The 26,318-nt window shown below is 38.3% G+C and overlaps 19 non-coding genes across 19 annotated transcripts; all 19 read left to right on the plus strand.

Annotated features, from left to right (window-relative positions):
* Positions 1–4,046: 4,046 nt before the first annotated feature.
* On the plus strand, positions 4,047–4,119 carry trnar-ucg (transfer RNA arginine (anticodon UCG)). The gene has a single exon. It is a non-coding gene; the product is annotated as a tRNA-Arg (tRNA).
* A 646-nt stretch (positions 4,120–4,765) lies between these two features.
* On the plus strand, positions 4,766–4,838 carry trnar-ucg (transfer RNA arginine (anticodon UCG)). Its single transcript has one exon. It is a non-coding gene; the product is annotated as a tRNA-Arg (tRNA).
* A 645-nt stretch (positions 4,839–5,483) lies between these two features.
* Positions 5,484–5,556, plus strand: trnar-ucg (transfer RNA arginine (anticodon UCG)). Its single transcript has one exon. It is a non-coding gene; the product is annotated as a tRNA-Arg (tRNA).
* A 2,078-nt stretch (positions 5,557–7,634) lies between these two features.
* On the plus strand, positions 7,635–7,707 carry trnar-ucg (transfer RNA arginine (anticodon UCG)). Its single transcript has one exon. It is a non-coding gene; the product is annotated as a tRNA-Arg (tRNA).
* A 2,800-nt stretch (positions 7,708–10,507) lies between these two features.
* On the plus strand, positions 10,508–10,580 carry trnar-ucg (transfer RNA arginine (anticodon UCG)). The gene has a single exon. It is a non-coding gene; the product is annotated as a tRNA-Arg (tRNA).
* Positions 10,581–11,942: 1,362 nt separating this feature from the next.
* trnar-ucg (transfer RNA arginine (anticodon UCG)) lies at positions 11,943–12,015 on the plus strand. Its single transcript has one exon. It is a non-coding gene; the product is annotated as a tRNA-Arg (tRNA).
* Positions 12,016–12,661: 646 nt separating this feature from the next.
* On the plus strand, positions 12,662–12,734 carry trnar-ucg (transfer RNA arginine (anticodon UCG)). The gene has a single exon. It is a non-coding gene; the product is annotated as a tRNA-Arg (tRNA).
* A 643-nt stretch (positions 12,735–13,377) lies between these two features.
* trnar-ucg (transfer RNA arginine (anticodon UCG)) lies at positions 13,378–13,450 on the plus strand. The gene has a single exon. It is a non-coding gene; the product is annotated as a tRNA-Arg (tRNA).
* A 643-nt stretch (positions 13,451–14,093) lies between these two features.
* Positions 14,094–14,166, plus strand: trnaq-uug (transfer RNA glutamine (anticodon UUG)). Its single transcript has one exon. It is a non-coding gene; the product is annotated as a tRNA-Gln (tRNA).
* Positions 14,167–14,812: 646 nt separating this feature from the next.
* Positions 14,813–14,885, plus strand: trnar-ucg (transfer RNA arginine (anticodon UCG)). The gene has a single exon. It is a non-coding gene; the product is annotated as a tRNA-Arg (tRNA).
* A 647-nt stretch (positions 14,886–15,532) lies between these two features.
* On the plus strand, positions 15,533–15,605 carry trnaq-uug (transfer RNA glutamine (anticodon UUG)). The gene has a single exon. It is a non-coding gene; the product is annotated as a tRNA-Gln (tRNA).
* A 646-nt stretch (positions 15,606–16,251) lies between these two features.
* Positions 16,252–16,324, plus strand: trnar-ucg (transfer RNA arginine (anticodon UCG)). The gene has a single exon. It is a non-coding gene; the product is annotated as a tRNA-Arg (tRNA).
* A 2,086-nt stretch (positions 16,325–18,410) lies between these two features.
* Positions 18,411–18,483, plus strand: trnaq-uug (transfer RNA glutamine (anticodon UUG)). Its single transcript has one exon. It is a non-coding gene; the product is annotated as a tRNA-Gln (tRNA).
* Positions 18,484–19,848: 1,365 nt separating this feature from the next.
* On the plus strand, positions 19,849–19,921 carry trnar-ucg (transfer RNA arginine (anticodon UCG)). The gene has a single exon. It is a non-coding gene; the product is annotated as a tRNA-Arg (tRNA).
* Positions 19,922–20,567: 646 nt separating this feature from the next.
* Positions 20,568–20,640, plus strand: trnar-ucg (transfer RNA arginine (anticodon UCG)). Its single transcript has one exon. It is a non-coding gene; the product is annotated as a tRNA-Arg (tRNA).
* Positions 20,641–21,287: 647 nt separating this feature from the next.
* Positions 21,288–21,360, plus strand: trnaq-uug (transfer RNA glutamine (anticodon UUG)). Its single transcript has one exon. It is a non-coding gene; the product is annotated as a tRNA-Gln (tRNA).
* A 646-nt stretch (positions 21,361–22,006) lies between these two features.
* Positions 22,007–22,079, plus strand: trnar-ucg (transfer RNA arginine (anticodon UCG)). The gene has a single exon. It is a non-coding gene; the product is annotated as a tRNA-Arg (tRNA).
* A 2,086-nt stretch (positions 22,080–24,165) lies between these two features.
* Positions 24,166–24,238, plus strand: trnaq-uug (transfer RNA glutamine (anticodon UUG)). Its single transcript has one exon. It is a non-coding gene; the product is annotated as a tRNA-Gln (tRNA).
* Positions 24,239–25,603: 1,365 nt separating this feature from the next.
* trnar-ucg (transfer RNA arginine (anticodon UCG)) lies at positions 25,604–25,676 on the plus strand. Its single transcript has one exon. It is a non-coding gene; the product is annotated as a tRNA-Arg (tRNA).
* The last annotated feature ends 642 nt before the right edge of the window (positions 25,677–26,318 follow it).

The raw sequence follows: 26,318 nt of genomic DNA on the forward strand, positions 1-26,318 counted from the left end.
GCAGACGTCCTCTCTCAGGCTACAGCGGTAGTGATCAATCAGGGCCCTTTCATTCCCCCCCACTCCAGCGGCTAGGGTCCAGAACTCCAGGGCGAAGTCCTGGGCACTCCTCATCTCCTGTCTCAGATGGAACAGTCGCTCACCCGCCGCTTTGCCCTCCGGTGGAAGATCGAATACAGCCCGGAAGCGGCGGGTGAACTCCGGGTAATTGTCCCTAGCCGAGTCCGGACCCTCCCAGACGACATTGGCCCATTCTAGGGCTCTACCCGTGAGACAAGAGACAAGGACACTCACACTCTCCTCTTCCGAGGGAGTGGGGCGAACGGTCGCTAGGTACAGCTCCAGCTGGAGAAGGAACCCCTTACACCCAGCGGCCGCCCCATCGAACCCCCTCAGGAGCGCGAGCTTAATCCCACTGTGGTTGGACTCCGTCGGCGCTGGTAGGGGCTCAGGGTGTTGAACCGCTGCTGGCGTGGGTGGGGGAGCGCTTCTCTCCCAGCTCTCCAGACGCGCCAACACCTGGTCCATAGCCGTAGCCAGGCGATGTAGGATGGTGGCGTGCTGGGTAACCCGTTCCTCCATGGACGGGGTTGGTGCTTCCGCTCCTGCTGACTCCAGGATTTCGGTGCGGGATTCTGTCATGCGACTCTAACATGCAGGAGGGGTGAAGTCAGGCACAGGAGACTAAGGTACGTGGGAAAACACGTTTTAATGAACACAGTCCAAAAGTGCTGTAAAACAAGGCAGGGTACAGAACTCAAGCGACAGGTAAGAACCCTAAATCGAGTCGGGACGCAGCCCAGCAAACCCTATAGCCTAATACCGAATGGCAGAGGAAAATCAAATCCCCAACCTACAATACAATAACACAAAATAATCCCGCACAATCCCAAACCAAAAACAGACAGACTAAATACCCCGACTAATGAACTAACTCAGAACAGGTGCTAACAAAAACAGACATCACCAAATGAAAAAGTAAAGGAGATCGGTGGCAGCTAGTAGGCCGGCGACGACGACCGCCGAGCGCCGCCCGAACGGGGAGAGGCGCCACCTTCTGTAGACGTTGTGACATTATATTTATCAATTAACTAAATGCAAAGAGAGTGAACAGAACCAAAATCTAAATCAAATCCATATTTGGTGTGACCACACTTTGTCTTCAGAACAGCATCAATTCTTGTAGGTACCCTTGCACGCAGTTTTTGAAGGAACTCGGCAGGTAGGTCATCTTCAGGGATTTTGTAGGCATATAGTTAGGTGTATGATTAAACAATTATACCAAACAGATGCTAATGATCATCAATATGTAGGTTGAAACACAATTATTAACTGAAACAGAAACAGCTGTGTAGGAGGAATAAAACTTTGTGAGGAACAGCCAAACTCAGCTAACAAGGTGAGGTTTCTGAAGACAGTTTACTGTCAGGGTGAGGTTGCTGAAGACAGTTTACTGTCAAAAGTCCTACACCATGGAAAGACTGAGCACAGCAACAAGACACAAGGTAGTTGAACTGCATCAGCAAGGTCTCTCCCAGGCAGAAATTTTTTGGCAGACAGGGGTTTCCAGATGTGCTGTCCAAGCTCTTTTGAAGAAGCACAGAGAAATGGGCAACGTTGAGGACCGTAGACGCATTGGTCGGCCATGGAAACTTACTGCAGCAGATGAAAGACACACGATGCTTACTTCCCTCCGCATGTATATATATCCACTGATTCTTGAAGAATATAACTTATACATGCCTCATGAGCTTAGTTCAACTGTCACACTCCATGAGAACCCAAAATATAAGCTTGTTTTTCTCCAATGTTTTTAAACATTGTAAATGTAAACAAACACTGTATATAGCCTCATAACATGGTTAAAGCAATAATTTTGACATCATGAATGGTCAGTCCTTGCATCCATATCTCTGTCTATTCATCTGAGAGTGGTTATATTTCTCTAGTCCATCCCTAAGTTTTTTTACCAAAACAGAGGGATATCAAAGTGTCACCAACAAAAAGGTAAACAATAGGCCTATAGCAAATGCAGCATATGGCATTCATTTTCCACATGTAAATAGCCCTTTTCAGTAGCGCTCAAAGCATGCCATTCCATGAGTGCAGCATTTATTTTTCAGCTCGAATCAATGAGCCCAATCAGTCCTCCATGGCAACAAAATCATAAACAACAGTTGGCCTGGCTAATAAGTCTTTAGTTTTGGGGTTATGCTCAGGTAAACAATTTGTCAAACACATATGGCGTAGACTGCGTGGCCTATTGGATAAGGCGTCTGACTTCAACTCAGAACATTGAGAGATCGAGTCCTTTTGTTATTGCATTAGCTCATCTAATTTGGACATGTTCACAATTTCCCTAGATTAGATTTGTCTCTTGTTGCATTGAAAAACTAGGAAATTGTTTTACAGCTTTAATAATAAATAAAATCAAACAAATTCTGTCATTTTGGAGATTGAGAAATTTAAAATTGAAAGGGAAAGTTGTGGTAGCAAATTCTTTATTGTTATCTAAATGTTTATATGTCATGGGTGTGTTTCAGATGCCTGAGTGGGTTTTAAAATAACTGAATTCTATTGTATCCACCTTCTTGTGGGATGGCAAAGGTCCAAGGATATCTAGGTCTACTCTTGCTGCAGATTATAAAGATGGGGGTCTTAAATTAGTGGACATTGATGCTAAACGAAAAGCATTAAGAATTAAAATTATGCAGAAGTACTTATATGGTGAGGAAGAATATTGGTGGAAGAGTTTCTTTCGGAATTATTTGTATGATTATGGAGGATGTGAAGAGAGTGGGCTATTGATGGTTTGGAAGAAGCCTATGTATGAACATGTTCCTTTGTTTTATCAGGAAGTGTTTCGTGCGTGGGGTGAACTTCTTCCTCACGTTCAATATGTGAGTGAGCATAAGGATATAATACTGAATCAACCTGTGTTTTTAAATCCCAAAATTGTGTTTAATGATAATGTGTTGTATAATCCCATTTTTATGTGGGCTGGACTGAGATTTATTAAAGACTTTGTATATGAAGTTATTCCTGGCTTTCTAAGAGACCAGGTTATTTATGACACTGTGAATGATGTGGATGATACCGTTTGGAAAGGTACTATATTGCATGTTTTTGAAAGGGTGAAAAGTATCATTCCAGCAGACTGGGTTTCAGTCATAAATAGAGATGAAATTAGGGAAGATTTGTATGTACTGCCAAATCTATATATTGGCAATGGGGATAAATGGAAGGCATTGTCTAGTGTCAGAACAAATGTTTTTTATAAAATGTTACTAGTTACTGACAGGCCTGCTGCTGAGAAGATGTGGGTAGACCTGTTTCCAAAGTTGGATGTTAATGTCTTATGGAAAAATGTATACTTACCTGGAAATAAATTGGAATGTGAAAATAATGATTTTAAAATAAGACATAATCGTATATTCACAAAAGTAGTGATGCATCAAACTAATAAAGAAATAAAAATAGAATGCGATATATGTGGTAGGGTACTAGAAACTTGATTACATTTATTTGTAGAATGTGAGGAATTGAAAGTTTTTTTTAGGAAAGTAAAGGAAATAATCAGAAAAAATTGGGGGAGTTTTTTTGGGGGAAAGTATGTGTGGGATGAATTGGTTTTATTTGGTGTGTGTGATAAATGTGATGGGGTAAATGTGCATTTGTTGATTGTTGTTTTGAGCTTTGTTAGGTATGATTTTTTTTGTGGGAGGAATTATGCGTTTTTTGAGGGGAAAAGGGTAAGGTTGTGGAGTATTATTATAGCATTGATAAGACGCACATAGATATGTTTTATTGTTATAAAATGTTCTTGTTGCATTGAAAAGCTCGGACATTGTTATTCAACTTTAATAATCAAAGACTGCAAGGCCTGAAAAATATTCTGTCTGATTCTGCATCGCAAGATGGAGTGATAGAGTGTCTTCGTACTTGTAAAATATCACTAGCTTTCCTCATTCGGACAGGTTCACAATTTTGATGTCTACTGTTGCAAAGCAAATTCTGTATGATGTCATATAGGTCTATATGATGTAGACTGCGTGGCCTAATGGATAAGGCGTCTGACTTCGAATCAGAAGATTGAGGGTTCGGGTCCCTTCGTGGTTGTTTAAACTGAATAGCTCAGGTCATTTGGAAGTGTTAAAAATTTCCCGAAATAAGGTGTTGTTCTTGTTTCTTTGAAAAGCTAGGACATTGTTATGCAACTTTAATAATCTTAAGACTTCCAGGCCTGAGAAACATTGTGTTTGATTCTGTAGCACAAGATTGAACGATCGAGCCTCTTCGTACTTGTCAAAAATCACCATCTTTCCTCATTCGGACAGTTTCAAAATGTTGATGTCTATTGTTGGAAAGCAAAGTCTGTATGTTGTCATATTGGAGAAACTTGAGTAGTTAGCCTGGCATAGTGGAGAATGTGCCTACCTTCTAATCACAATATTGACGGGTCGAGTCTCTTTGTGATCGTTTAATTTCATTAGCTCAGCTAATTTGGAAATGTTCTTAGTTTCCCGAAATAAGGCTTTGTTCTTATTGCATTGAAAAGCTCGGACATTGTTATTCAACTTTAATAATCAAAGACTGCAAGGCCTGAGAAATATTCTGTCTGATTCTGCATCGCAAGATGGAGTGATAGAGTGTCTTCGTACTTGTTAAATATCACTAGCTTTCCTCATTCGGACAGGTTCACAATTTTGATGTCTATTGTTGCAAAGCAAAATCTGTATGATGTCATATAGGTGTATATGATGTAGACTGCGTGGCCTAATGGATAAGGTGTCTGACTTCGAATCAGAAGATTGAGGGTTCGAGTCCCTTCGTGGTCGTTTAAATTGAACAGCTCAGATCGTTTGGAAATGTTTAAAATTTGCTGAAATAAGGCATGTTCTTGTTTCTTTGAAAAGCTAGGGCATTGTTATGCAACTTTAATAATCTTAAGACTTCGAGGCCTGAGAAACATTGTGTTTGATTCTGTAGCACAAGATTGAAGGATCGAGTCTCTTCGTACTTGTCAAAAATCACCATCTTTCCTCATTCGGACAGGTTCAAAATGTTGATGTCTATTGTTGGAAAGCAAAGTCTGTATGTTGTCATATTGGAGAAATTCGAGTAGTTAGCCTGGCATAGTGGAGAATGTGCCTACCTTCTAATCACAATATTGACGGTTCGAGTCTCTTTGTGATGGTTTAATTTCATTAGCTCAGCTAATTTGGAAATGTTCTTAGTTTCCCGAAATAAGGCTTTGTTCTTATTGCATTGAAAAGCTCGGACATTGTTATTCAACTTTAATAATCAAAGACTGCAAGGCCTGAGAAATATTCTGTCTGATTCTGCATCGCAAGATGGAGTGATAGAGTGTCTTCGTACTTGTTAAATATCACTAGCTTTCCTCATTCGGACAGGTTCACAATTTTGATGTCTACTGTTGCAAAGCAAAATCTGTATGATGTCATATAGGTGTATATGATGTAGACTGCGTGGCCTAATGGATAAGGCGTCTGACTTCGAATCAGAAGATTGAGGGTTCGAGTCCCTTCGTGGTCGTTTAAATTGAATAGCTCAGGTCATTTGGGAATGTTTAAAATTTCCCGAAATAAGGTGTTGTTCTTGTTTCTTTGAAAAGCTAGGACATTGTTATGCAACTTTAATAATCTTAAGACTTCGTGGCCTGAGAAACATTGTGTTTGATTCTGTAGCACAAGATTGAACGATCGAGCCTCTTCGTACTTGTCAAAAATCACCATCTTTCCTCATTCGGACAGGTTCAAAATGTTGATGTCTATTGTTGGAAAGCAAAGTCTGTATGTTGTCATATTGGAGAAACTTGAGTAGTTAGCCTGGCATAGTGGAGAATGTGCCTACCTTCGAATCACAATATTGACGGGTCGAGTCTCTTTGTGATCGTTTAATTTCATTAGCTCAGCTAATTTGGAAATGTTCTTAGTTTCTCGAAATAAGGCTTTGTTCTTGTTGCATTGAAAAGCTCGGACATTGTTATTCAACTTTAATAATCAAAGACTGCAAGGCCTGAGAAATATTCTGTCTGATTCTGCATCGCAAGATGGAGTGATAGAGTGTCTTCGTACTTGTTAAATATCACTAGCTTTCCTCATTCGGACAGGTTCACAATTTTGATGTCTATTGTTGCAAAGCAAAATCTGTATGATGTCATATAGGTCTATATGATCTAGACTGCGTGGCCTAATGGATAAGGCGTCTGACTTTGAATCAGAAGATTGAGGGTTCGAGCCTCGGGGTTTAAATTGAACAGCTCAGATCATTTGGAAATGTTTAAAATTTCCCGAAATAAGGTGTTGTTCTTCTTTCTTTGAAAAGCTAGGACATTGTTATGCAACTTTAATAATCTTAAGACTTCGAGGCCTGAGAAACATTGTGTTTGATTCTGTAGCACAAGATTGAACGATCGAGCCTCTTCGTACTTGTCAAAAATCACCATCTTTCCTCATTCGGACAGTTTCAAAATGTTGATGTCTATTGTTGGAAAGCAAAGTCTGTATGTTGTCATATTGGAGAAACTTGAGTAGTTAGCCTGGCATAGTGGAGAATGTGCCTACCTTCTAATCACAATATTGACGGGTCGAGTCTCTTTGTGATCGTTTAATTTCATTAGCTCAGCTAATTTGGAAATGTTCTTAGTTTCCCGAAATAAGGCTTTGTTCTTATTGCATTGAAAAGCTCGGACATTGTTATTCAACTTTAATAATCAAAGACTGCAAGGCCTGAGAAATATTCTGTCTGATTCTGCATCGCAAGATGGAGTGATAGAGTGTCTTCGTACTTGTTAAATATCACTAGCTTTCCTCATTCGGACAGGTTCACAATTTTGATGTCTATTGTTGCAAAGCAAAATCTGTATGATGTCATATAGGTCTATATGATGTAGACTGCCTGGCCTAATGGATAAGGCGTCTGACTTCGAATCAGATCATTGAGGGTTTGAGTCCCTTCGTGGTTGTTTAAATTGAATAGCTCAGGTCATTTGGAAATGTTTAAAATTTCCCGAAATAAGGTGTTGTTCTTGTTTCTTTGAAAAGCTAGGACATTGTTATGCAACTTTAATAATCTTAAGACTTCGTGGCCTGAGAAACATTGTGTTTGATTCTGTAGCACAAGATTGAACGATCGATCCTCTTCGTACTTGTCAAAAATCACCATCTTTCCTCATTCGGACAGGTTCAAAATGTTGATGTCTATTGTTGGAAAGCAAAGTCTGTATGTTGTCATATTGGAGAAGCTTGAGTAGTTAGCCTGGCATAGTGGAGAATGTGCCTACCTTCGAATCACAATATTGACGGGTCGAGTCTCTTTGTGATGGTTTAATTTCATTAGCTCAGCTAATTTGGAAATGTTCTCAGTTTCTCGAAATAAGGCTTTTTTCTTGTTGCATTGAAAAGCTCGGACATTGTTATTCAACTTTAATAATCAAAGACTGCAAGGCCTGAGAAATATTCTGTCTGATTCTGCATCGCAAGATGGAGTGATAGAGTGTCTTCGTACTTGTTAAATATCACTAGCTTTCCTCATTCGGACAGGTTCACAATTTTGATGTCTATTGTTGCAAAGCAAAATCTGTATGATGTCATATAGGTCTATATGACGTAGACTGCGTGGCCTAATGGATAAGGTGTCTGATTTCGAATCAGAAGATTGAGGGTTCAAGTCCCTTCGTGGTCGTTTAAATTGAACAGCTCAGATCATTTGGAAATGTTTAAAATTTCCCGAAATAAGGTGTTGTTCTTTCTTTGAAAAGCTAGGACATTGTTATGCAACTTTAATAATCTTAAGACTTCGAGGCCTGAGAAACATTGTGTTTGATTCTGTAGCACAAGATTGAACGATCGAGCCTCTTCGTACTTGTCAAAAATCACCATCTTTCCTCATTCGGACAGTTTCAAAATGTTGATGTCTATTGTTGGAAAGCAAAGTCTGTATGTTGTCATATTGGAGCATCTTGAGTAGTTAGCCTGGCATAGTGGAGAATGTGCCTACCTTCTAATCACAATATTGACGGGTCGAGTCTCTTTGTGATCGTTTAATTTCATTTGCTCAGCTAATTTGGAAATGTTCTTAGTTTCCAGAAATAAGGCTTTGTTCTTATTGCATTGAAAAGCTCGGACATTGTTATTCAACTTGAATAATCAAAGACTGCAAGGCCTGAGAAATATTCTGTCTGATTCTGCATCGCAAGATGGAGTGATAGAGTGTCTTCGTACTTGTTAAATATCACTAGCTTTCCTCATTCGGACAGGTTCACAATTTTGATGTCTATTGTTGCAAAGCAAAATCTGTATGATGTCATATAGGTCTATATGATGTAGACTGCGTGACCTAATGGATAAGGCGTCTGACTTTGAATAAGAAGATTGAGGGTTCGAGTCCCTTCGTGGTCGTTTAAATTGAATAGCTCAGGTCATTTGGAAATCTTAAAAATTTCCTGAAATAAGGTGTTGTTCTTGTTTCTTTGAAAAGCTAGGACATTGTTATGCAACTTTAATAATCTTAAGACTTCGAGGCCTGAGAAACATTGTGTTTGATTCTGTAGCACAAGATTGAACGAACGAGCCTCTTCGTACTTGTCAAAAATCACCATCTTTCCTCATTCGGACAGTTTCAAAATGTTGATGTCTATTGTTGGAAAGCAAAGTCTGTATGTTGTCATATTGGAGCATCTTGAGTAGTTAGCCTGGCATAGTGGAGAATGTGCCTACCTTCTAATCACAATATTGACGGGTCGAGTCTCTTTGTGATCGTTTAATTTCATTAGCTCAGCTAATTTGGAAATGTTCTTAGTTTCCCGAAATAAGGCTTTGTTCTTATTGCATTGAAAAGCTCGGACATTGTTATTCAACTTTAATAATCAAAGACTGCAAGGCCTGAGAAATATTCTGTCTGATTCTGCATCGCAAGATGGAGTGATAGAGTGTCTTCGTACTTGTTAAATATCACTAGCTTTCCTCATTCGGACAGGTTCACAATTTTGATGTCTATTGTTGCAAAGCAAAATCTGTATGATGTCATATAGGTCTATATGATGTAGACTGCGTGGCCTAATGGATAAGGCGTCTGACTTCGAATCAGATCATTGAAGTTTTGAGTCCCTACGTGGTCGTTTAAATTGAATAGCTCAGGTCATTTGGAAATGTTTAAAATTTCCCGAAATAAGGTGTTGTTCTTGTTTCTTTGAAAAGCTAGGACATTGTTATGCAACTTTAATAATCTTAAGACTTCGTGGCCTGAGAAACATTGTGTTTGATTCTGTAGCACAAGATTGAACGATCGAGCCTCTTCGTACTTGTCAAAAATCACCATCTTTCCTCATTCGGACAGGTTCAAAATGTTGATGTCTATTGTTGGAAAGCAAAGTCTGTATGTTGTCATATTGGAGAAGCTTGAGTAGTTAGCCTGGCATAGTGGAGAATGTGCCTACCTTCGAATCACAATATTGACGGGTCGAGTCTCTTTGTGATCGTTTAATTTCATTAGCTCAGCTAATTTGGAAATGTTCTCAGTTTCTCGAAATAAGGCTTTTTTCTTGTTGCATTGAAAAGCTCGGACATTGTTATTCAACTTTAATAATCAAAGACTGCAAGGCCTGAGAAATATTCTGTCTGATTCTGCATCGCAAGATGGAGTGATAGAGTGTCTTCGTACTTGTTAAATATCACTGGCTTTCCTCATTCGGACAGGTTCACAATTTTGATGTCTATTGTTGCAAAGCAAAATCTGTATGATGTCATATAGGTCTATATGATGTAGACTGCGTGGCCTAATGGATAAGGCGTCTGACTTCGAATCAGATCATTGAAGTTTTGAGTCCCTACGTGGTCGTTTAAATTGAATAGCTCAGGTCATTTGGAAATGTTTAAAATTTCCCGAAATAAGGTGTTGTTCTTGTTTCTTTGAAAAGCTAGGACATTGTTATGCAACTTTAATAATCTTAAGACTTCGTGGCCTGAGAAACATTGTGTTTGATTCTGTAGCACAAGATTGAACGATCGAGCCTCTTCGTACTTGTCAAAAATCACCATCTTTCCTCATTCGGACAGGTTCAAAATGTTGATGTCTATTGTTGGAAAGCAAAGTCTGTATGTTGTCATATTGGAGAAGCTTGAGTAGTTAGCCTGGCATAGTGGAGAATGTGCCTACCTTCTAATCACAATATTGACGGGTCGAGTCTCTTTGTGATCGTTTAATTTCATTAGCTCAGCTAATTTGGAAATGTTCTTAGTTTCTCGAAATAAGGCTTTGTTCTTGTTGCATTGAAAAGCTCGGACATTGTTATTCAACTTTAATAATCAAAGACTGCAAGGCCTGAGAAATATTCTGTCTGATTCTGCATCGCAAGATGGAGTGATAGAGTGTCTTCGTACTTGTTAAATATCACTAGCTTTCCTCATTCGGACAGGTTCACAATTTTGATGTCTATTGTTGCAAAGCAAAATCTGTATGATGTCATATAGGTCTATATGACGTAGACTGCGTGGCCTAATGGATAAGGTGTCTGATTTCGAATCAGAAGATTGAGGGTTCAAGTCCCTTCGTGGTCGTTTAAATTGAACAGCTCAGATCATTTGGAAATGTTTAAAATTTCCCGAAATAAGGTGTTGTTCTTTCTTTGAAAAGCTAGGACATTGTTATGCAACTTTAATAATCTTAAGACTTCGAGGCCTGAGAAACATTGTGTTTGATTCTGTAGCATAAGATTGAACGATCGAGCCTCTTCGTACTTGTCAAAAATCACCATCTTTCCTCATTCGGACAGTTTCAAAATGTTGATGTCTATTGTTGGAAAGCAAAGTCTGTATGTTGTCATATTGGAGCATCTTGAGTAGTTAGCCTGGCATAGTGGAGAATGTGCCTACCTTCTAATCACAATATTGACGGGTCGAGTCTCTTTGTGATCGTTTAATTTCATTTGCTCAGCTAATTTGGAAATGTTCTTAGTTTCCAGAAATAAGGCTTTGTTCTTATTGCATTGAAAAGCTCGGACATTGTTATTCAACTTGAATAATCAAAGACTGCAAGGCCTGAGAAATATTCTGTCTGATTCTGCATCGCAAGATGGAGTGATAGAGTGTCTTCGTACTTGTTAAATATCACTAGCTTTCCTCATTCGGACAGGTTCACAATTTTGATGTCTATTGTTGCAAAGCAAAATCTGTATGATGTCATATAGGTCTATATGATGTAGACTGCGTGACCTAATGGATAAGGCGTCTGACTTTGAATAAGAAGATTGAGGGTTCGAGTCCCTTCGTGGTCGTTTAAATTGAATAGCTCAGGTCATTTGGAAATCTTAAAAATTTCCTGAAATAAGGTGTTGTTCTTGTTTCTTTGAAAAGCTAGGACATTGTTATGCAACTTTAATAATCTTAAGACTTCGAGGCCTGAGAAACATTGTGTTTGATTCTGTAGCACAAGATTGAACGAACGAGCCTCTTCGTACTTGTCAAAAATCACCATCTTTCCTCATTCGGACAGGTTCAAAATGTTGATGTCTATTGTTGGAAAGCAAAGTCTGTATGTTGTCATATTGGAGCATCTTGAGTAGTTAGCCTGGCATAGTGGAGAATGTGCCTACCTTCTAATCACAATATTGACGGGTCGAGTCTCTTTGTGATCGTTTAATTTCATTAGCTCAGCTAATTTGGAAATGTTCTTAGTTTCCCGAAATAAGGCTTTGTTCTTATTGCATTGAAAAGCTCGGACATTGTTATTCAACTTTAATAATCAAAGACTGCAAGGCCTGAGAAATATTCTGTCTGATTCTGCATCGCAAGATGGAGTGATAGAGTGTCTTCGTACTTGTTAAATATCACTAGCTTTCCTCATTCGGACAGGTTCACAATTTTGATGTCTATTGTTGCAAAGCAAAATCTGTATGATGTCATATAGGTCTATATGATGTAGACTGCGTGGCCTAATGGATAAGGCGTCTGACTTCGAATCAGAAGATTGAGGGTTTGAGTCCCTACGTGGTCGTTTAAATTGAATAGCTCAGGTCATTTGGAAATGTTTAAAATTTCCCGAAATAAGGTGTTGTTCTTGTTTCTTTGAAAAGCTAGGACATTGTTATGCAACTTTAATAATCTTAAGACTTCGTGGCCTGAGAAACATTGTGTTTGATTCTGTAGCACAAGATTGAACGATCGAGCCTCTTCGTACTTGTCAAAAATCACCATCTTTCCTCATTCGGACAGGTTCAAAATGTTGATGTCTATTGTTGGAAAGCAAAGTCTGTATGTTGTCATATTGGAGAAGCTTGAGTAGTTAGCCTGGCATAGTGGAGAATGTGCCTACCTTCGAATCACAATATTGACGGGTCGAGTCTCTTTGTGATCGTTTAATTTCATTAGCTCAGCTAATTTGGAAATGTTCTCAGTTTCTCGAAATAAGGCTTTTTTCTTGTTGCATTGAAAAGCTCGGACATTGTTATTCAACTTTAATAATCAAAGACTGCAAGGCCTGAGAAATATTCTGTCTGATTCTGCATCGCAAGATGGAGTGATAGAGTGTCTTCGTACTTGTTAAATATCACTAGCTTTCCTCATTCGGACAGGTTCACAATTTTGATGTCTATTGTTGCAAAGCAAAATCTGTATGATGTCATATAGGTCTATATGATGTAGACTGCGTGGCCTAATGGATAAGGCGTCTGACTTCGAATCAGAAGATTGAGGGTTCAAGTCCCTTCGTGGTCGTTTAAATTGAACAGCTCAGATCATTTGGAAATGTTTAAAATTTCCCGAAATAAGGTGTTGTTCTTTCTTTGAAAAGCTAAGACATTGTTATGCAACTTTAATAGTCTTAAGACTTCGAGGCCTGAGAAACATTGTGTTTGATTCTGTAGCACAAGATTGAACGATCGAGCCTCTTCGTACTTGTCAAAAATCACCATCTTTCCTCATTCGGACAGGTTCAAAATGTTGATGTCTATTGTTGGAAAGCAAAGTCTGTATGTTGTCATATTGGAGAAGCTTGAGTAGTTAGCCTGGCATAGTGGAGAATGTGCCTACCTTCGAATCACAATATTGACGGGTCGAGTCTCTTTGTGATCGTTTAATTTCATTAGCTCAGCTAATTTGGAAATGTTCTCAGTTTCTCGAAATAAGGCTTTTTTCTTGTTGCATTGAAAAGCTCGGACATTGTTATTCAACTTTAATAATCAAAGACTGCAAGGCCTGAGAAATATTCTGTCTGATTCTGCATCGCAAGATGGAGTGATAGAGTGTCTTCGTACTTGTTAAATATCACTAGCTTTCCTCATTCGGACAGGTTCACAATTTTGATGTCTATTGTTGCAAAGCAAAATCTGTATGATGTCATATAGGTCTATATGACGTAGACTGCGTGGCCTAATGGATAAGGCGTCTGACTTCGAATCAGAAGATTGAGGGTTCAAGTCCCTTCGTGGTCGTTTAAATTGAACAGCTCAGATCATTTGGAAATGTTTAAAATTTCCCGAAATAAGGTGTTGTTCTTTCTTTGAAAAGCTAAGACATTGTTATGCAACTTTAATAGTCTTAAGACTTCGAGGCCTGAGAAACATTGTGTTTGATTCTGTAGCACAAGATTGAACGATCGAGCCTCTTCGTACTTGTCAAAAATCACCATCTTTCCTCATTCGGACAGTTTCAAAATGTTGATGTCTATTGTTGGAAAGCAAAGTCTGTATGTTGTCATATTGGAGCATCTTGAGTAGTTAGCCTGGCATAGTGGAGAATGTGCCTACCTTCTAATCACAATATTGACGGGTCGAGTCTCTTTGTGATCGTTTAATTTCATTTGCTCAGCTAATTTGGAAATGTTCTTAGTTTACAGAAATAAGGCTTTGTTCTTATTGCATTGAAAAGCTCGGACATTGTTATTCAACTTTAATAATCAAAGACGGCAAGGCCTGAGAAATATTCTGTCTGATTCTGCATCGCAAGATGGAGTGATAGAGTGTCTTCGTACTTGTTAAATATCACTAGCTTTCCTCATTCGGACAGGTTCACAATTTTGATGTCTATTGTTGCAAAGCAAAATCTGTATGATGTCATATAGGTCTATATGATGTAGACTGCGTGGCCTAATGGATAAGGCGTCTGACTTTGAATAAGAAGATTGAGGGTTCGAGTCCCTTCGTGGTCGTTTAAATTGAATAGCTAAGGTCATTTGGAAATGTTAAAAATTTCCTGAAATAAGGTGTTGTTCTTGTTTCTTTGAAAAGCTAGGACATTGTTATGCAACTTTAATAATCTTAAGACTTCGAGGCCTGAGAAACATTGTGTTTGATTCTGTAGCACAAGATTGAACGATCGAGCCTCTTCGTACTTGTCAAAAATCACCATCTTTCCTCATTCGGACAGGTTCAAAATGTTGATGTCTATTGTTGGAAAGCAAAGTCTGTATGTTGTCATATTGGAGAAACTTGAGTAGTTGGCCTGGCATAGTGGACAATGTGCCTACCTTCTAATCACAATATTGACGGGTCGAGTCTCTTTGTGATCGTTTAATTTCATTAGCTCAGCTAATTTGGAAATGTTCTTAGTTTCCCGAAATAAGGCTTTGTTCTTGTTGCATTGAAAAGCTCGGACATTGTTATTCAACTTTAATAATTAAAGACTGCAAGGCCTGAGAAATATTCTGTCTGATTCTGCATCGCAAGATGGAGTGATAGAGTGTCTTCGTACTTGTTAAATATCACTAGCTTTCCTCATTCGGACAGGTTCACAATTTTGATGTCTATTGTTGCAAAGCAAAATCTGTATGATGTCATATAGTTTTATATGATGTAGACTGCGTGGCCTAATGGATAAGGCGTCTGACTTCGAATCAGAAGATTGAGGGTTCGAGTCCCTTCGTGGTCGTTTAAATTGAATAGCTCAGGTCATTTGGAAATGTTAAAAATTTCCCCGAAATAAGGTGTTGTTCTTGTTTCTTTGAAAAGCTAGGACATTGTTATGCAACTTTAATAATCTTAAGACTTCGTGGCCTGAGAAACATTGTGTTTGATTCTGTAGCACAAGATTGAACGTTCGAGCCTCTTCGTACATGTCAAAAATCACCATCTTTCCTCATTCGGACAGGTTCAAAATGTTGATGTCTATTGTTGGAAAGCAAAGTCTGTATGTTGTCATTTTGGAGAAACTTGAGTAGTTAGCCTGGCATAGTGGAGAATGTGCCTACCTTCTAATCACAATATTGACGGGTCGAGTCTCTTTGTGATCGTTTAATTTCATTAGCTCAGCTAATTTGGAAATGTTCTTAGTTTCTCGAAATAAGGCTTTTTTCTTGTTGCATTGAAAAGCTCGGACATTGTTATTCAACTTTAATAATCAAAGACTGCAAGGCCTGAGAAATATTCTGTCTGATTCTGCATCGCAAGATGGAGTGATAGAGTGTCTTCGTACTTGTTAAATATCACTAGCTTTCCTCATTCGGACAGGTTCACAATTTTGATGTCTATTGTTGCAAAGCAAAATCTGTATGATGTCATATAGGTCTATATGATGTAGACTGCGTGGCCTAATGGATAAGGCGTCTGACTTTGAATCAGAAGATTAAGGGTTTGAGTCCCTTTGTGGTCGTTTAAATTGAACAGCTCAGATCATTTGGAAATGTTAAAAATTTCCTGAAATAAGGTGTTGTTCTTGTTTCTTTGAAAAGCTAGGACATTGTTATGCAACTTTAATAATCTTAAGACTTCGAGGCCTGAGAAACATTGTGTTTGATTCTGTAGCACAAGATTGAACGATCGAGCCTCTTCGTACTTGTCAAAAATCACCATCTCTCCTCATTCGGACAGGTTCAAAATGTTGATGTCTATTGTTGGAAAGCAAAGTCTGTATGTTGTCATATTGGAGAAACTTGAGTAGTTGGCCTGGCATAGTGGACAATGTGCCTACCTTCTAATCACAATATTGACGGGTCGAGTCTCTTTGTGATCGTTTAATTTCATTAGCTCAGCTAATTTGGAAATGTTCTTAGTTTCCCGAAATAAGGCTTTGTTCTTGTTGCATTGAAAAGCTCGGACATTGTTATTCAACTTTAATAATTAAAGACTGCAAGGCCTGAGAAATATTCTGTCTGATTCTGCATCGCAAGATGGAGGGATAGAGTGTCTTCGTACTTGTTAAATATCACTAGCTTTCCTCATTCGGACAGGTTCACAATTTTGATGTCTATTGTTGCAAAGCAAAATCTGTATGATGTCTTATAGGTTTATATGATGTAGACTGCGTGGCCTAATGGATAAGGCGTCTGACTTCGAATCAGAAGATTGAGGGTTCGAGTCCATTCGTGGTCGTTTAAATTGAATAGCTCAGGTCATTTGGAAATGTTAAAAATTTCACCGAAATAAGGTGTTGTTCTTGTTTCTTTGAAAAGCTAGGACATTGTTATGCAACTTTAATAATCTTAAGACTTCGTGGCCTGAGAAACATTGTGTTTGATTCTGTAGCACAAGATTGAACGTTCGAGCCTCTTCGTACATGTCAAAAATCACCATCTTTCCTCATTCGGACAGGTTCAAAATGTTGATGTCTATTGTTGGAAAGCAAAGTCTGTATGTTGTCATTTTGGAGAAACTTGAGTAGTTAGCCTGGCATAGTGGAGAATGTGCCTACCTTCTAATCACAATATTGACGGGTCGAGTCTCTTTGTGATCGTTTAATTTCATTAGCTCAGCTAATTTGGAAATGTTCTTAGTTTCTCGAAATAAGGCTTTTTTCTTGTTGCATTGAAAAGCTCGGACATTGTTATTCAACTTTAATAATCAAAGACTGCAAGGCCTGAGAAATATTGTGTCTGATTCTGCATCGCAAGATGGAGTGATAGAGTGTCTTCGTACTTGTTAAATATCACTAGCTTTCCTCATTCGGACAGGTTCACAATTTTGATGTCTATTGTTGCAAAGCAAAATCTGTATGATGTCATATAGGTGTATATGATGTAGACTGCGTGGCCTAATGGATAAGGCCTCTGACTTCGAATCAGAAGATTGAGGGTTCAAGTCCCTTCGTGGACGTTTAAATTGAATAGCTCAGGTCATTTGGAAATGTTAAAAATTTCCCCGAAATAAGGTGTTGTTCTTGTTTCTTTGAAAAGCTAGGACATTGTTATGCAACTTTAATAATCTTAAGACTTCGTGGCCTGAGAAACATTGTGTTTGATTCTGTAGCACAAGATTGAACGTTCGAGCCTCTTCGTACTTGTCAAAAATCACCATCTTTCCTCATTCGGACAGGTTCAAAATGTTGATGTCTATTGTTGGAAAGCAAAGTCTGTATGTTGTCATATTGGAGAAACTTGAGTAGTTAGCCTGGCATAGTGGAGAATGTGCCTACCTTCTAATCACAATATTGACGGGTCGAGTCTCTTTGTGATCGTTTAATTTCATTAGCTCTGCTAATTTGGAAATGTTCTTAGTTTCTCGAAATAAGGCTTTTTTCTTGTTGCATTGAAAAGCTCGGACATTGTTATTCAACTTTAATAATCAAAGACTGCAAGGCCTGAGAAATATTGTGTCTGATTCTGCATCGCAAGATGGAGTGATAGAGTGTCTTCGTACTTGTTAAATATCACTAGCTTTTCTCATTCGGACAGGTTCACAATTTTGATGTCTATTGTTGCAAAGCAAAATCTGTATGATGTCATATAGGTGTATATGATGTAGACTGCGTGGCCTAATGGATAAGGCCTCTGACTTCGAATCAGAAGATTGAGGCTTCGAGTCCCTTCGTGGTAATTTAAATTGAATAGCTCAGGTCATTTGGAAATGTTAAAAATTTCCTGAAATAAGGTGTTGTTCTTGTTTCTTTGAAAAGCTAGGACATTGTTATGCAACTTTAATAATCTTAAGACTTCGAGGCCTGAGAAACATTGTGTTTGATTCTGTAGCACAAGATTGAACGATCGAGCCTCTTCGTACTTGTCAAAAATCACCATCTTTCCTCATTCGGACAGGTTCAAAATGTTGATGTCTATTGTTGGAAAGCAAAGTCTGTATGTTGTCATATTGGAGAAACTTGAGTAGTTAGCCTGGCATAGTGGACAATGTGCCTACCTTCTAATCACAATATTGACGGGTCGAGTCTCTTTGTGATCGTTTAATTTCATTAGCTCAGCTAATTTGGAAATGTTCTTAGTTTCTCGAAATAAGGCTTTTTTCTTGTTGCATTGAAAAGCTCGGACATTGTTATTCAACTTTAATAATCAAAGACTGCAAGGCCTGAGAAATATTCTGTCTGATTCTGCATCGCAAGATGGAGTGATAGAGTGTCTTCGTACTTGTTAAATATCACTAGCTTTCCTCATTCGGACAGGTTCACAATTTTGATGTCTATTGTTGCAAAGCAAAATCTGTATGATGTCATATAGGTCTATATGATGTAGACTGCGTGGCCTAATGGATAAGGCGTCTGACTTTGAATCAGAAGATTAAGGGTTTGAGTCCCTTTGTGGTCGTTTAAATTGAACAGCTCAGATCATTTGGAAATGTTAAAAATTTCCTGAAATAAGGTGTTGTTCTTGTTTCTTTGAAAAGCTAGGACATTGTTATGCAACTTTAATAATCTTAAGACTTCGAGGCCTGAGAAACATTGTGTTTGATTCTGTAGCACAAGATTGAACGATCGAGCCTCTTCGTACTTGTCAAAAATCACCATCTTTCCTCATTCGGACAGGTTCAAAATGTTGATGTCTATTGTTGGAAAGCAAAGTCTGTATGTTGTCATATTGGAGAAACTTGAGTAGTTGGCCTGGCATAGTGGACAATGTGCCTACCTTCTAATCACAATATTGACGGGTCGAGTCTCTTTGTGATCGTTTAATTTCATTAGCTCAGCTAATTTGGAAATGTTCTTAGTTTCCCGAAATAAGGCTTTGTTCTTGTTGCATTGAAAAGCTCGGACATTGTTATTCAACTTTAATAATTAAAGACTGCAAGGCCTGAGAAATATTCTGTCTGATTCTGCATCGCAAGATGGAGTGATAGAGTGTCTTCGTACTTGTTAAATATCACTAGCTTTCCTCATTCGGACAGGTTCACAATTTTGATGTCTATTGTTGCAAAGCAAAATCTGTATGATGTCATATAGGTGTATATGATGTAGACTGGGTGGCCTAATGGATAAGGCGTCTGACTTCGAATCACAAGATTGAGGGTTCGAGTCCCTTCGTGGTCGTTTAAATTGAATACCTCAGGTCATTTGGAAATGTTAAAAATTTCCCGAAATAAGGTGTTGTTCTTGTTTCTTTGAAAAGCTAGGACATTGTTATGCAACTTTAATAATCTTAAGACTTCGAGGCCTGAGAAACATTGTGTTTGATTCTCTAGCACAAGATTGAACGATCGAGCCTCTTCGTACTTGTCAAAAATCACCATCTTTCCTCATTCGGACAGGTTCAAAATGTTGATGTCTATTGTTGGAAAGCAAAGTCTGTATGTTGTCATATTGGAGAAACTTGAGTAGTTAGCCTGGCATAGTGGAGAATGTGCCTACCTTCTAATCACAATATTGACGGGTCGAGGCTCTTTGTGATCGTTTAATTTCATTAGCTCAGCTAATTTGGAAATGTTCTTAGTTTCTCGAAATAAGGCTTTTTTCTTGTTGCATTGAAAAGCTCGGACATTGTTATTCAACTTTAATAATCAAAGACGGCAAGGCCTGAGAAATATTCTGTCTGATTCTGCATCGCAAGATGGAGTGATAGAGTGTCTTCGTACTTGTTAAATATCACTAGCTTTCCTCATTCGGACAGGTTCACAATTTTGATGTCTATTGTTGCAAAGCAAAATCTGTATGATGTCATATAGGTCTATATGATGTAGACTGCGTGGCCTAATGGATAAGGCGTCTGACTTCGAATCAGAAGATTGAGGGTTCGAGTCCCTTCGTGGTCGTTTAAATTGAATAGCTCAGGTCATTGGGAAATGTTTAACATTTCCCGAAATAAGGTGTTGTTCTTGTTTCTTTGAAAAGCTTGGACATTGTTATGCAACTTTAATAATCTTAAGACGTCGTGGCCTGAGAAACATTGTGTTTGTTTCTGTAGCACAAGATTGAACGATCGAGCCTCTTCGTACTTGTCAAAAATCACCATCTTTCCTCATTCGGACAGGTTCAAAATGTTGATGTCTATTGTTGGAAAGCAAAGTCTGTATGTTGTCATATTGGAGAAACTTGAGTAGTTAGCCTGGCATAGTGGAGAATGTGCCTACCTTCTAATCACAATATTGACGGGTCGAGGCTCTTTGTGATCGTTTAATTTCATTAGCTCAGCTAATTTGGAAATGTTCTTAGTTTCCCGAAATAAGGCTTTGTTCTTGTTGCATTGAAAAGCTCGGACATTGTTATTCAACTTTAATAATTAAAGACTGCAAGGCCTGAGAAATATTCTGTCTGATTCTGCATCGCAAGATGGAGTGATAGAGTGTCTTCGTACTTGTTAAATATCACTAGCTTTCCTCATTCGGACAGGTTCACAATTTTGATGTCTATTGTTGCAAAGCAAAATCTGTATGATGTCATATAGTTTTATATGATGTAGACTGCGTGGCCTAATGGATAAGGCGTCTGACTTCGAATCAGAAGATTGAGGGTTCGAGTCCCTTCGTGGTCGTTTAAATTGAATAGCTCAGGTCATTTGGAAATGTTAAAAATTTCCCCGAAATAAGGTGTTGTTCTTGTTTCTTTGAAAAGCTAGGACATTGTTATGCAACTTTAATAATCTTAAGACTTCGTGGCCTGAGAAACATTGTGTTTGATTCTGTAGCACAAGATTGAACGTTCGAGCCTCTTCGTACATGTCAAAAATCACCATCTTTCCTCATTCGGACAGGTTCAAAATGTTGATGTCTATTGTTGGAAAGCAAAGTCTGTATGTTGTCATTTTGGAGAAACTTGAGTAGTTAGCCTGGCATAGTGGAGAATGTGCCTACCTTCTAATCACAATATTGACGGGTCGAGTCTCTTTGTGATCGTTTAATTTCATTAGCTCAGCTAATTTGGAAATGTTCTTAGTTTCTCGAAATAAGGCTTTTTTCTTGTTGCATTGAAAAGCTCGGACATTGTTATTCAACTTTAATAATCAAAGACTGCAAGGCCTGAGAAATATTCTGTCTGATTCTGCATCGCAAGATGGAGTGATAGAGTGTCTTCGTACTTGTTAAATATCACTAGCTTTCCTCATTCGGACAGGTTCACAATTTTGATGTCTATTGTTGCAAAGCAAAATCTGTATGATGTCATATAGGTCTATATGATGTAGACTGCGTGGCCTAATGGATAAGGCGTCTGACTTTGAATCAGAAGATTAAGGGTTTGAGTCCCTTTGTGGTCGTTTAAATTGAACAGCTCAGATCATTTGGAAATGTTAAAAATTTCCTGAAATAAGGTGTTGTTCTTGTTTCTTTGAAAAGCTAGGACATTGTTATGCAACTTTAATAATCTTAAGACTTCGAGGCCTGAGAAACATTGTGTTTGATTCTGTAGCACAAGATTGAACGATCGAGCCTCTTCGTACTTGTCAAAAATCACCATCTCTCCTCATTCGGACAGGTTCAAAATGTTGATGTCTATTGTTGGAAAGCAAAGTCTGTATGTTGTCATATTGGAGAAACTTGAGTAGTTGGCCTGGCATAGTGGACAATGTGCCTACCTTCTAATCACAATATTGACGGGTCGAGTCTCTTTGTGATCGTTTAATTTCATTAGCTCAGCTAATTTGGAAATGTTCTTAGTTTCCCGAAATAAGGCTTTGTTCTTGTTGCATTGAAAAGCTCGGACATTGTTATTCAACTTTAATAATTAAAGACTGCAAGGCCTGAGAAATATTCTGTCTGATTCTGCATCGCAAGATGGAGGGATAGAGTGTCTTCGTACTTGTTAAATATCACTAGCTTTCCTCATTCGGACAGGTTCACAATTTTGATGTCTATTGTTGCAAAGCAAAATCTGTATGATGTCTTATAGGTTTATATGATGTAGACTGCGTGGCCTAATGGATAAGGCGTCTGACTTCGAATCAGAAGATTGAGGGTTCGAGTCCATTCGTGGTCGTTTAAATTGAATAGTTAAGGTCATTTGGAAATGTTAAAAATTTCACCGAAATAAGGTGTTGTTCTTGTTTCTTTGAAAATCTAGAACATTGTTATGCAACTTTAATAATCTTAAGACTTCGTGGCCTGAGAAACATTGTGTTTGATTCTGTAGCACAAGATTGAACGTTCGAGCCTCTTCGTACATGTCAAAAATCACCATCTTTCCTCATTCGGACAGGTTCAAAATGTTGATGTCTATTGTTGGAAAGCAAAGTCTGTATGTTGTCATTTTGGAGAAACTTGAGTAGTTAGCCTGGCATAGTGGAGAATGTGCCTACCTTCTAATCACAATATTGACGGGTCGAGTCTCTTTGTGATCGTTTAATTTCATTAGCTCAGCTAATTTGGAAATGTTCTTAGTTTCTCGAAATAAGGCTTTTTTCTTGTTGCATTGAAAAGCTCGGACATTGTTATTCAACTTTAATAATCAAAGACTGCAAGGCCTGAGAAATATTGTGTCTGATTCTGCATCGCAAGATGGAGTGATAGAGTGTCTTCGTACTTGTTAAATATCACTAGCTTTCCTCATTCGGACAGGTTCACAATTTTGATGTCTATTGTTGCAAAGCAAAATCTGTATGATGTCATATAGGTGTATATGATGTAGACTGCGTGGCCTAATGGATAAGGCCTCTGACTTCGAATCAGAAGATTGAGGGTTCAAGTCCCTTCGTGGACGTTTAAATTGAATAGCTCAGGTCATTTGGAAATGTTAAAAATTTCCCCGAAATAAGGTGTTGTTCTTGTTTCTTTGAAAAGCTAGGACATTGTTATGCAACTTTAATAATCTTAAGACTTCGTGGCCTGAGAAACATTGTGTTTGATTCTGTAGCACAAGATTGAACGTTCGAGCCTCTTCGTACTTGTCAAAAATCACCATCTTTCCTCATTCGGACAGGTTCAAAATATTGATGTCTATTGTTGGAAAGCAAAGTCTGTATGTTGTCATATTGGAGAAACTTGAGTAGTTAGCCTGGCATAGTGGAGAATGTGCCTACCTTCTAATCACAATATTGACGGGTCGAGTCTCTTTGTGATCGTTTAATTTCATTAGCTCTGCTAATTTGGAAATGTTCTTAGTTTCTCGAAATAAGGCTTTTTTCTTGTTGCATTGAAAAGCTCGGACATTGTTATTCAACTTTAATAATCAAAGACTGCAAGGCCTGAGAAATATTGTGTCTGATTCTGCATCGCAAGATGGAGTGATAGAGTGTCTTCGTACTTGTTAAATATCACTAGCTTTTCTCATTCGGACAGGTTCACAATTTTGATGTCTATTGTTGCAAAGCAAAATCTGTATGATGTCATATAGGTGTATATGATGTAGACTGCGTGGCCTAATGGATAAGGCCTCTGACTTCGAATCAGAAGATTGAGGCTTCGAGTCCCTTCGTGGTAATTTAAATTGAATAGCTCAGGTCATTTGGAAATGTTAAAAATTTCCTGAAATAAGGTGTTGTTCTTGTTTCTTTGAAAAGCTAGGACATTGTTATGCAACTTTAATAATCTTAAGACTTCGAGGCCTGAGAAACATTGTGTTTGATTCTGTAGCACAAGATTGAACGATCGAGCCTCTTCGTACTTGTCAAAAATCACCATCTTTCCTCATTCGGACAGGTTCAAAATGTTGATGTCTATTGTTGGAAAGCAAAGTCTGTATGTTGTCATATTGGAGAAACTTGAGTAGTTAGCCTGGCATAGTGGACAATGTGCCTACCTTCTAATCACAATATTGACGGGTCGAGTCTCTTTGTGATCGTTTAATTTCATTAGCTCAGCTAATTTGGAAATGTTCTTAGTTTCTCGAAATAAGGCTTTTTTCTTGTTGCATTGAAAAGCTCGGACATTGTTATTCAACTTTAATAATCAAAGACTGCAAGGCCTGAGAAATATTCTGTCTGATTCTGCATCGCAAGATGGAGTGATAGAGTGTCTTCGTACTTGTTAAATATCACTAGCTTTCCTCATTCGGACAGGTTCACAATTTTGATGTCTATTGTTGCAAAGCAAAATCTGTATGATGTCATATAGGTCTATATGATGTAGACTGCGTGGCCTAATGGATAAGGCGTCTGACTTTGAATCAGAAGATTAAGGGTTTGAGTCCCTTTGTGGTCGTTTAAATTGAACAGCTCAGATCATTTGGAAATGTTAAAAATTTCCTGAAATAAGGTGTTGTTCTTGTTTCTTTGAAAAGCTAGGACATTGTTATGCAACTTTAATAATCTTAAGACTTCGAGGCCTGAGAAACATTGTGTTTGATTCTGTAGCACAAGATTGAACGATCGAGCCTCTTCGTACTTGTCAAAAATCACCATCTTTCCTCATTCGGACAGGTTCAAAATGTTGATGTCTATTGTTGGAAAGCAAAGTCTGTATGTTGTCATATTGGAGAAACTTGAGTAGTTGGCCTGGCATAGTGGACAATGTGCCTACCTTCTAATCACAATATTGACGGGTCGAGTCTCTTTGTGATCGTTTAATTTCATTAGCTCAGCTAATTTGGAAATGTTCTTAGTTTCCCGAAATAAGGCTTTGTTCTTGTTGCATTGAAAAGCTCGGACATTGTTATTCAACTTTAATAATTAAAGACTGCAAGGCCTGAGAAATATTCTGTCTGATTCTGCATCGCAAGATGGAGTGATAGAGTGTCTTCGTACTTGTTAAATATCACTAGCTTTCCTCATTCGGACAGGTTCACAATTTTGATGTCTATTGTTGCAAAGCAAAATCTGTATGATGTCATATAGGTGTATATGATGTAGACTGGGTGGCCTAATGGATAAGGCGTCTGACTTCGAATCACAAGATTGAGGGTTCGAGTCCCTTCGTGGTCGTTTAAATTGAATACCTCAGGTCATTTGGAAATGTTAAAAATTTCCCGAAATAAGGTGTTGTTCTTGTTTCTTTGAAAAGCTAGGACATTGTTATGCAACTTTAATAATCTTAAGACTTCGAGGCCTGAGAAACATTGTGTTTGATTCTCTAGCACAAGATTGAACGATCGAGCCTCTTCGTACTTGTCAAAAATCACCATCTTTCCTCATTCGGACAGGTTCAAAATGTTGATGTCTATTGTTGGAAAGCAAAGTCTGTATGTTGTCATATTGGAGAAACTTGAGTAGTTAGCCTGGCATAGTGGAGAATGTGCCTACCTTCTAATCACAATATTGACGGGTCGAGGCTCTTTGTGATCGTTTAATTTCATTAGCTCAGCTAATTTGGAAATGTTCTTAGTTTCTCGAAATAAGGCTTTTTTCTTGTTGCATTGAAAAGCTCGGACATTGTTATTCAACTTTAATAATCAAAGACGGCAAGGCCTGAGAAATATTCTGTCTGATTCTGCATCGCAAGATGGAGTGATAGAGTGTCTTCGTACTTGTTAAATATCACTAGCTTTCCTCATTCGGACAGGTTCACAATTTTGATGTCTATTGTTGCAAAGCAAAATCTGTATGATGTCATATAGGTCTATATGATGTAGACTGCGTGGCCTAATGGATAAGGCGTCTGACTTCGAATCAGAAGATTGAGGGTTCGAGTCCCTTCGTGGTCGTTTAAATTGAATAGCTCAGGTCATTTGAAAATGTTTAACATTTCCCGAAATAAGGTGTTGTTCTTGTTTCTTTGAAAAGCTTGGACATTGTTATGCAACTTTAATAATCTTAAGACTTCGTGGCCTGAGAAACATTGTGTTTGATTCTGTAGCACAAGATTGAACGATCGAGCCTCTTCGTACTTGTCAAAAATCACCATCTTTCCTCATTCGGACACGTTCAAAATGTTGATGTCTATTGTTGGAAAGCAAAGTCTGTATGTTGTCATATTGGAGAAACTTGAGTAGTTAGCCTGGCATAGTGGAGAATGTGCCTACCTTCTAATCACAATATTGACGGGTCGAGGCTCTTTGTGATCGTTTAATTTCATTAGCTCAGCTAATTTGGAAATGTTCTTAGTTTCTCGAAATAAGGCTTTTTTCTTGTTGCATTGAAAAGCTCGGACATTGTTATTCAACTTTAATAATCAAAGACTGCAAGGCCTGAGAAATATTCTGTCTGATTCTGCATCGCAAGATGGAGTGATAGAGTGTCTTCGTACTTGTTAAATATCACTAGCTTTCCTCATTCGGACAGGTTCACAATTTTGATGTCTATTGTTGCAAAGCAAAATCTGTATGATGTCATATAGGTCTATATGA

The sequence above is a fragment of the Salmo salar genome, chromosome 01 (genome assembly GCF_965601325.2).
Source record: "Salmo salar chromosome 01, fSalSal1, whole genome shotgun sequence".
NCBI classification, from domain to species: domain Eukaryota; kingdom Metazoa; phylum Chordata; class Actinopteri; order Salmoniformes; family Salmonidae; genus Salmo; species Salmo salar.